Source organism: Solanum lycopersicum, chromosome 11 (assembly GCF_036512215.1).
Source record: "Solanum lycopersicum chromosome 11, SLM_r2.1".
Lineage (NCBI taxonomy): Eukaryota > Viridiplantae > Streptophyta > Magnoliopsida > Solanales > Solanaceae > Solanum > Solanum lycopersicum.
In genome coordinates this window covers 20,450,032-20,460,523 of record NC_090810.1, presented here as the reverse complement: position 1 = coordinate 20,460,523, position 10,492 = coordinate 20,450,032, and the positions used below count along the sequence as shown (strand labels likewise).

The 10,492-nt window shown below is 50.5% G+C and overlaps 1 non-coding gene and 1 pseudogene across 1 annotated transcript; both read left to right on the top strand.

The window, feature by feature from the left end:
• Positions 1-7,133: 7,133 nt before the first annotated feature.
• LOC138339902 (5.8S ribosomal RNA) lies at positions 7,134-7,289 on the top strand. The gene has a single exon (XR_011212784.1). It is a non-coding gene; the product is annotated as a 5.8S ribosomal RNA (ribosomal RNA).
• Positions 7,290-7,499: 210 nt separating this feature from the next.
• The window catches only part of LOC138339787 (28S ribosomal RNA), a 5,286-nt pseudogene continuing 2,293 nt past the window's right edge, over positions 7,500-10,492 (top strand).

Here is a 10,492-nt window from a genome sequence, read left to right as displayed (position 1 = left end):
ATCATCACCTTTGGGCAGCACACACGGTCGAACTACATCGGGCGTAGCATGCCATCATCGCCTTTGGGAAGCACAAACGGTCGAACGACATCAAGCGTGGCATGTCAACATCGCCTATAGGAAGCACACACAGTCGAACAACGTCAGGCGTGGCATGCCAGCATCGCCTTTGGGCAGCACACACGGTCGAAAGACATCGGGCGTGGCATGACATCACCTCATTTGGATAGCGCACACGGTCGAACGATGTCGGGCGCGACATGCCATTACCGCCATTGTAATCACACACGGTCGAACGACGTCGGGCATGACATGCCATCATCACCTTTGGGCAGCATAAACGGTCGGATGGCGTCGGGCGTGGCATGCCATTATCGCCCTTGGACGGCGGAAACGGTCTAACGACGTCAAGTGTGGCATGAATCATTGCCTTTGGGCAGCACACATGGTCGAACGACGTCAGGCGTGGCATGCCATCATGGCCCTTGGATAGAACACACAGTCGAACGACGTCGGGCATGGCATGCCATCATAGCCCTTGAACGGCAAACAAGGTTGAACGACGTCGGGCGTGGCATACATTATCGCCTTTAGACTAGCTGACACAGTCGGACGGCGTCAGCCGTGGCATGCTATCATCGCCCTTGGACGGGAAACACGATCGAACGCCGTAGAGCGTGGAATGCCATCGCGGCCTTGGGACAGCACACACGGTCAGACGACGTCGGGCGTGGCATGCTATCATCGCCTTTAGGCAGTACAAACGGTCAGACGACGTCGGGCGTGGCATGCCATCACCGCCCTTGGACAACACACAAGGTCGGATGACGTCGGGCGTGGCATGCCATCGCCGCTCTTGGACTGCACACACAGTAGGACGACTTGGGGCATGGCATGATATCACCGCCTTTGTATTGCACACACGGTTGAACGACGTTGGGCGTGGCATGACATCACCACCCTTGGACTGCACGCACGGTCAGATGACATCGCGCGTGGCATGACATCACCGCCCTTGGACGGCAAACACGATCGACTGACGTCGAGCGTGGCATGCCATCATCGCCTTTGGACTAGCTGACCAAGTTGGACAGCGTCAGGCGTGGTATGCCATCATCGCCCTTGGACGGCAAACACGATCGAACGACGTCGGGCGTGGCATGCCAACGCCGCCTTTGGATAGCACACACGATCAAACGACGTCGGGCGTGGCATGCCATCATCGCTTTTGGGCTGCAAACATGATCGAACAACGTCGGGCGTGGCATGCCATCATGGCCCTTGGATAGCACACACGGTCGAACGACGTCGGGCGTGGCATGCCATCATAGCCCTTGAACGGAAAACAAGGTTGAACGACGTCGGGCATGGCATACCATCATCACCTTTGGACTAGCTGACACAGTCGGACGACGTCAAGCTTGGCATGCCATCATCGCCCTTGGACAGGAAACACGGTCGAACGATGTAGAGCTTGGCATGCCATCACCGCCTTGGACAGCACACACGGTCAGACGACGTCAGGCGTGGCATGCTATCATTGCCTTTGGGCAGCATAGACGGTCGGACGACGTCGGGCGTGGCATGCCATCACCGCCCTTGGACAGCACACAAGGTCGGATGACGTTTGGCGTGACATGCCATCGCCGCCCTTGGACAACACACACGGTAGGACGACGTGGGGCGTGGCATGAAATCACCTCTCTTAGACTGTACGCATGGTCAGACGTGGCATGACATCACCGCCCTTGAACAGCACACACGGTCGAACGATGTCGGGCGTGGCATGACATCACCACTCTTGGAACATGCACAGTCTGACGACGTCAAGCGTGGCATGACATCACCGCCCTTGGACAGCACACACGGTCGAAATGACGTCGGGCATGGCATGCCATCATCGCCGTTGGGCAGCACACACAGTCGAACGACGTCGGGCGTGGCATGCCATCATGGACCTTGAACAACACAAACGGTCGAATGACGCCGAGCGTGGCATGCCATCATAGCCCTTGGATGGCAAACAGGGTCAAACGACGTCAGGCGTGGCATGCCATCATCGCTTTAAAACTAGCTGACACAGTCGGACGGCTTCGGGTGTGGCATGCCATCATCGCCCTAGGACGGGAAACACGATCTAACGACGTCGGGGGTTGCATGCTATCACCGCGTTTGTACAGCACACACAGTCGGAGGACGTCGAGCGTGACATGCCATCATCTCATTTGGGCAGCACAGACGGTCAGACGGCGTCGGGCGTGGCATGCCTTCATCATCCTTGGACAGCAAAAATGGTCGGCCGTCGTCGAGCTTTGCATGCCATCATAGACCTTGGACAGCACACACGGTCGGCAACGTCGGGCGAGGAATTAAATCACCGCCCTTGGACAGCACACACGGTCGAACGACGTCTAGCATGGCATGACATCACCGCCCTTAGACTGCACGCATGATCAGACGACGTCGGGAGTGGCATAACATCACCGCCCTTGGACAGCACACAACCGGCAATGTCGGGCGTGGCATGAAATCACCACCCTTGGACAACACACACGGTCGTTAACATCGGGCGTGGCATGACATCACCACCCTTGGACAACACACATGGTCGAACAACGTCGGGCGTGGCATGACATTACCGCCCTTGGACAGCACACACGGTGGAACGACGTCGGGCATGGCATGCCATCATAGCCCATGGACGGCAAACACAATCGAACGACGTCAGGCGTGACATGCCATCACCTCCTTTAGACAGCACACACGATCGAACGCTGGGGGCGTGTAATGCCATCACCGCCTTTGGACAGCACACACGGTCGAACGACGTGGGGCGTGGCATGCAATCATGGCATTTGGACAGCACACACGGTCGAACGACGTCGGGCGTGGCATGCCATCATGGACCTTGGACATCAAACACGGTCGAACAACGTCGGGCATTGCATGCTATCATAACCCTTGGACGGCAAACACAGTTGAAAGACGTCGGGCGTGGCATGCCATCATCTCCCTTGGACGGCAAATATGGTCGACCGACGTCGGGCGTGGCATACCATCACGCCTTTGGACAACACACACAGTCGGACGACGTCAGGCATGACATGCCATCTTCGCCTTCGGGCAGCACAGACGGTCGGACGGTGTTGGGCGTGGCATGCCATCATCACCCCTTGACAGCACAGACGGTCGGCCGTCATCGGGCGTGGCATGCCATCATTGCCCTTGAACAACACACACGGTCGGACGACGTCGGGCGTGGCATGCCATTATCGCCTTTGGACAGCATAGACAGTAGCCGTCGTCGGGCGTGGCATGCCATCATAGACCTTGGGCAGCACACACGGTCGGACGATGTTGGGCGTGGCATGCCATCGTCGCCTTTGGACTAGCTGACACGGTCGGAAGACATCGGGCGTCGCATGCCATCATCGCCTTTGGAATAGATGACACGGTCGGACGACGTCGGGCGTGGCATGCCATCTTCGCCCTTGGGTAGCATAGACGGTCGGACGACGTCGGGCATGGCATGCCATCATAGCCCTTGGACAGCACAAACGGTCGGCCGTCGTCGAACACTCCTGCACACAACGGTCGGCCATGGCCTGCCCGCATCAGTCGTGGCTTGCGCGACATTGTAAGAGTTATAGACGAAACATGCGGATGTTCATACCGTACATAAATCAAAGGATTTTAAAAGAACCATTTTGCATCACAAACATATTCATCTACTTTCTATTATCTATTCTCTAATGTTTCCGCCTAACGTGCCTCTTTCGCATCATTTTCATTACTTTTATAGTTTGTACGATATTGAAATATTTTTTATTTGTGCAAATATATATCTTATCATTAATTTGACATGTTTAGAAGTGTTTTCGAGCATTTCGGTATTTTTTGACTTTTAATCATTATTTTATAATTTATTTTTACGCTTTTTAATTTTTTACATCTCCTTTAAAAATTAAAATTTATTAAATTTTTTATTTTAAGGTTCTCATATTTATTTGTGAATTTTAGGAGTTGATTTCATACTTTTTTTGATATTTTCCCTATTTTTTATTAATTTATTACTATTTTTTCGGAAATTTCAAAAAAAAAAATTAAAAAAAATGTTGAAAAATATTTTTTATACATATTAAAGTCATTTGTGAAAGCTGATGTGTGTTTGTACCTTAGAACGTGCATATTTGGGTTGTACATTTCCATTATGATTCTCTAGAAAATCAATGTCTACTCCTGTCTATACATGGCAGTGGAAGCGGTACTTACCGGATTCCAATCCGGTCCGTCCCTGTCCGGTTCAGTACCAGTTAGTACCGTTAATCACCGTTAATTTCCGGTTCTGATACAGGTACCGGGACGGAAATTGGTAAATACCAAAATTTATCGGTTTCGGTAATAACCGGACTGGTTCGGTTAAATTTTTTTTAAGAAAAAGATAAATCTGTTACCAGCCGTTGGGTAACGGCTAGTGGGGCCCCCAACGATATTTGAGTAGAATTTCAGCGAATAGGAGCCCTACCCCACCTAAGTTTTTAATACCCTAAAATTTTAAAAGTTACACTTTAACACATTTTTTACCTATAAATACCCCTAAATTTCATTCTTTTAAATCACAAAATCATCTATTCATCTTCTACTCTCTATTCAGCTATGGCGCATGAGTGGTATTGGGCATTTGTTGGTAGGTTGGATCGCTGTTTCGAGAAGCGACGTCTTAACTCGCATGCCAATTTGGTGGCGGATGAAGCGCAATCTAGGCAGGTCGGACGTCAGAATCCTATGGTGGATACCTAATACCTAGGCATTGTGCACGTGCAAATGGTCGCCTTTCTCCCTTCGAGTCCCATGTGCGGGGTGAACCCAAAAGACGCTTTCGCGTTCTACGCCTTCCCTCGCTTCGTCATACAATGGTGTAATCCATGAGCGGCGCCTCGAATTCTCAAATACGGTAGAACTAGTGGGCATGGGGCCTTCATCGGCTTCTATCTGCCCAAAACAAATGCTCCTTGCGAATGACTATCGCGCTCTCCTTAGACCCGACCATGACCAAAAGGGCACGCCGGTCTCATGCGGCGCGTGACGTTTTTGAGGAATGCTACCTGGTTGATCCAGCCAGTAGTCATATGCTTGTATCAAAGATTAAGCCATGCATGTGTAAGTATGAACAAATTCAGACTGTGAAACTGCGAATGGCTCATTAAATCAGTTATACTTTGTTTGATGGTATCTACTACTCGGATACCCGTACTAATTCTAGAGCTAATAGGTGCAACAAACCCCGACTTCTGGAAGGGATACATTTATTAGATAAAAGGTCGATGCGGGCTCTGCCAGTTGCTGCGATGATTCATGATAACTCGACGGATCGCACGGCCATTGTGCCGGCGACGCATCATTCAAATTTCTGCCCTATGAACTTTTGATGGTAGGACAGTGGCCTACCATGGTGGTGACGGTTGACGGAGAATTAGGGTTCGATTCCGGAGAGGGAGCCTGTGAAACAGCTACCACATCCGAGGAAAGCAGCAGGCGTGCAAATTACCCAATCCTGACACGGGGAGGTAGTGACAATAAATAACAATACCGAGCTCCATGAGTCTGGTAATTGGAATGAGTACAATCTAAATCCCTTAACGAGGATCCATTGGAGGGAAAGTCTGGTGCCAGCAGTCGCGGTAATTCCAGCTCCAATAGTGTATATTTAAGTTGTTGCAATTAAAAAGCTCGTAGTTGGACTTTGGGATGGGCCGGCCGGTCCGCCCTAGATGTGCACCGGTCGTCTCGTCCCTTCTGTCGGGCGATGCGCTCATTGCGTTTAATGGCCGGGTCATGCCTCCGACGCTTTTACTTTTAAAAATTAGAGTGCTCAAAGAAATCCTACGCTCTGTATACATTAGCATGGGATAACATTATAGGATTTTGGTCATATTACACATTGGCCTTCAGGATCGGAGTAATGATTAACAAGGACATTCGGGGGCATTCGTATTTCATAGTCAGAGGTGAAATTCTTGGATTTATGAAAGATGAACAACTGCAAAAGCATTTGCCAAGAATATTTTCATTAACCAAGAACGAAATTTGGGGGCTCGAAGATGATTAGATACCATCCTAGTCTCAACCATAAACGATGCCGACCAGGGATCGACGGATGTTGCTTTTAGGACTCTGCCGCCACCTTATGAGAAATCAAAGTTTTTGGGTTCTGGGGGGAGTATGGTTGCAAGGCTGAAACTTAAAGAAATTGACGGAATGGCACCACCAGGAGTGGAGCCTGCGGCTTTATTTGACTCAACACGGGGAAACTTACAAGGTCCAAACATAGTAAGGATTGACAGACTGAGAGATCTTTCTTGATTCTACTGGTGGTGGTGCATGGTCGTTCTTAGTTGGTAAAGCGATTTGTCTGGTTAATTCCGTTAACGAATGAGACCTCATCCTGCTAACTAGCTATGCAGAGGTATCCCTTCGCGGCCAGCTTCTTAAAGGGACTGCGACCTTTTAGGCCGCGAATGTTTGAGGCAATAACAGGTCTGTGATGCCCTTAGATGTTATGGGCCGCACATGCGCTACACTGATTATTCAACGAGCTTATAGCCTTGGCCAACAGGACCGGGTAATCTTTGAAATTTCATCGTGATAGGGATATATCATTGCATTTATTGGTTTTCAACGAGGAATTCCTAATAAGCACGAGTCATCAGCTAGCGTTGACTACGTCCCTGCCCTTTGTACACACCGCCCGTCGCTCCTACCGATTGAATGATTTAGTGAAATGTTCGGATCGCGGCTACATGGGCGGTTCGCTGCCCGCAAAGTCGTGAGAAGTCCATTGAACCTTATCATTTAGAGGAAGGAGAAGTCGTAACAAGGTTTCCATAGGTTAACCTGCGAAAGGATCATTGTCGAAACCTGTACAGCAGAACGACCTGCGAACTCGTTTTAAACACCTGGGGGCGGCGCTCGCTCGTTGTGCGCCTCCCTCCTGTCGCCCGATGCGCGCAAGGTCTTCGGGCGACCACCGAACACCGGCGCGGAAGGCGCCAAGGAATACTACAATCAACAGCCCTCCCCTCGCGCCTTGTTCACGGATCATTGGGGATGCGCGCTGCTCTGATAACACAAACGACTCTGGAAAACAAATATCTCGGCTCTCGCATCGATGAAGAAGGTAGCGAAATACGATGCTTTGTGTGAATTGCAAAATCCCGTGAACCATCGAGTCTTTGAACGGAAGTTGCGGCCGAAGCCATTTGGCCGAGGGCACGTCTGCCTAGGCGTCACGCATCACGTAGTCCTCCCTTGCACGTCGAAAGGCTGAACGCGGGGGCAAAAGCTAGCCTCTCATGCGCTCGACGTAAATGTGAGTCCACATCGACGGACGTCGCGGCAAGGGGTTGTTGAAACTCAATTCTCTCTTGTTGTCGCGACTACAGCCCGTTGCGCGTCCGGACTCCCCAAACCTCACTGCGCCTCACCAGGCACTCCGACCGCGACCCCAGGTCAGGCGACATTACCCGCTGAGATTAACCATATCAATAAGCGGAGGAAAAGAAACTTACAAGGATTCCCCTAATAACGGCGAGCAAACCGGGAACAACCCAGCCTTAGAATCGGGCATCTCTGTCGTCTGAATTGTAGTTTGGAGAAGCGTTCTCAGCGGCGGATCGGGCCCAAGTCCCCTAGAAGGGGAGCCGAACAGGGTGAGATCCCTGTCGTTACCGGACCCTATCGCACCATGAGGCTCTGTCTACGAGTTGGGTTGTTTGGTAATGCAGTCCAAAACGGGGGGTAAATTCCGTCCAAGGCTAAATTACTTGCGAGAGAACGATAGCGAACAACTACCGCAAGGGAAAGATGAAAAGGAATTTGAAAAGAGAGTCAAAGAGTGCTTGAAATTATCGAGAGGGAAGCGGATGGGGGCCGGTGATGCACCCCGATCGGATGTTGAAAGGTGACGAGTCGGTCTGCCGATCGACTCGGGGCGTGGACCAACGTGGATTGGTGGGGAGGCCAAATCCCAGGCTCTCGATACGATCATGGAACCCCGTCTCCCTGATTGTGGAAGGCAGCGCGCGCCTCCGGCGTGCTTCGGCTTCTGCGCGCTCCAGACGCTGGCTTGTAGGCTCCCCATTCGACCCGTCTTGAAACACGGATCAAGGAATCTAACATGTGTGCGAGTCAACGATCGAGTAAACCCGTAAGGCGTAAGGAAGATGATTGGTGGGATCCCCCTGAGGGGTGCACCGCCGACCGACCTTGATCTTCCGAGAAGAGTTCGAGTGTGAGCATACCTGAGCCAGAGGAAACTCTGGTGGAGGCCCGCAGCGAGACTGACGTGCAAATCGATCGTTTGACTTGGGTATTGGGGCGAAAAACTAATCAAACCGTCTAGTAGCTGGTTCTGTCCGAAGTTTCCCTGAGTATAGATGGAGCTCGCGTGCGAGTTCTATCGGGTAAAGCCAATGATTAGAGGCCTCGGTGGTGCAACGCACTCGACCTATTCTCAAACTTTAAATAGGTAGGACGGTGCGACAACTTTGTTGAGCCGCGCCACAGAATCAAGAGCTCCAAGTGGGCCATTTTTGGTAAGCAGAACTGGCGATGCAGGATGAATCGAAAGCCGAGTTACAGTGCCAAACTGTGTGCTAACCTAGATCGCACAAAGGGTGTTGGTCAATTAAGAAAGGAGGACGGTGGTCATGGAAGTCGAAATCCGCTAAGGATTGTGTAACAACTCGCCTGCCGAATCAACTAGCCCCGAAAATGGATGGAGCTTAAGCGCGCGATCTACACCCGGTCGTCAGGGCAAGTGCCTGGCCCCGATGAGTAGGAGGGCGCGGCAGGTCGGCCGTTGTCGGGCGTGGCATGCCATCATAGCCCTTGGACAGCACACACGGTCGGACGACATCGGGCGTGGCATGCCATCATGGCCTTTGGACTAGCTAACACGATCGGACGACATCGAGCGTCGCATGCCATCATCGCCTTTGGACTAGCTTACACAGTCGGGCGACGTCGAGCGTGGCATTCCATCTTCGCCCTTGGGCAGCACAGACGGTAAGACGGCGTCGGGCGTGGCATGCCATCATCGCCCATGGACAGCACAAACGGCCGGCCGTCGTTGGGCGTGACATGCCATCACCGCCTTTGCACAGCATAAATGGTCAAACGACGTCAGGTGTGGCATGATATCACCGCCTTTGGACAGCACACACGGTCGAACGACGTCAGGCGTGGCATGACATCACCGCCTTGAGGCATCATAGCCCTTGGAAAGCACTAACGGTCGGCCGTCGTCGTACGTGCCTTCACACAACGGTCAGCCGTGGCCTGCCCGCATCGGTCTTGGCTTGCGCGACATTGATCGAGTTCTAGACGATAGATGCGGATGTTCATGCCGTACATAAATCAAAGGATTTTGAAACAACCTCCATGCATAACAAACATATTCATCGACTTTCCATTATCTATTCTCTATGGTTTCTACCAAACGTGGCTCTTTCACATCATTTTTATTACTTTTACAGTTCGTACGATATTGAAACATCTTTTATTTGTGCAAATATATATTTTATCATTAATTTGACATGCTTAGAAGTGTTTTCGAGCATTTCTATATTTTTCTGACTTTTGATCATTATTTTATAATTTATTTTTACGCTTTTTAATTTTTTACGTCTCCTTTTAAAAATTAAAATTTATTAAATTTTTTATTTTAAGGTTCCCATATTTATTTGTGAATTTTCGGAGTTGATTTCATATTTTTTCTGATATTTTCCCTATTTTTTTTTAATTTATTACCAATTTTTTAGAATTAAAAAAAAATAAAAATTAAAAAAAATGTTGAAAAATATTTTATATATATATATATATTGAAGTCATTTATAAAAGCTAATGTGTGTTTGTACCTTTGAACGTGCATATTTGGGTTGTACATTTCCATTATGATTCTCTGGAAAATCCATGTCTACTCCTGTCACATGGGTAAAACTTTTTTAAGCATATATAAGGGGGGTAGAGGTGTTGGAGGAAGACTGAGGCGCAGGCAGGCAGACGACATAGGCGTCCTTTGGGCTTAGTAGGCATGCTGTGTGGGCGCTTGATAGCATGCATGGCTTGTTCGTGCTACGGTGTTGGGCATTTACAAAAACACGTCGGCGATGTCGACGGGTCGAGTGAGGCAAAGGCAGGCGGACGTCAAGGGCGTCCTGTGGGCTTAGTAGGCGTGCTGCGTGGGCGCTTGATGCAATGCATGGCTCGTCCATGGTACGCCGTTGGGCGTCTACAAAAATGTGCTAGTGACGTTTGCGGGGCGGCTGAGGCGAAGGATGGCGAACGTCAAGGGTGTCCTATGGGCTTAGTAGGTGCACTGCGTGGGCGCTTGATGGAATGCATGGCCCGTCCGTGCTACGTCGTTCGGTGTTTACAAAAACAAGCCCGCGACGTCTGTGGGGCATTTGAAGCGGTGGCAGGCGGACGTCAT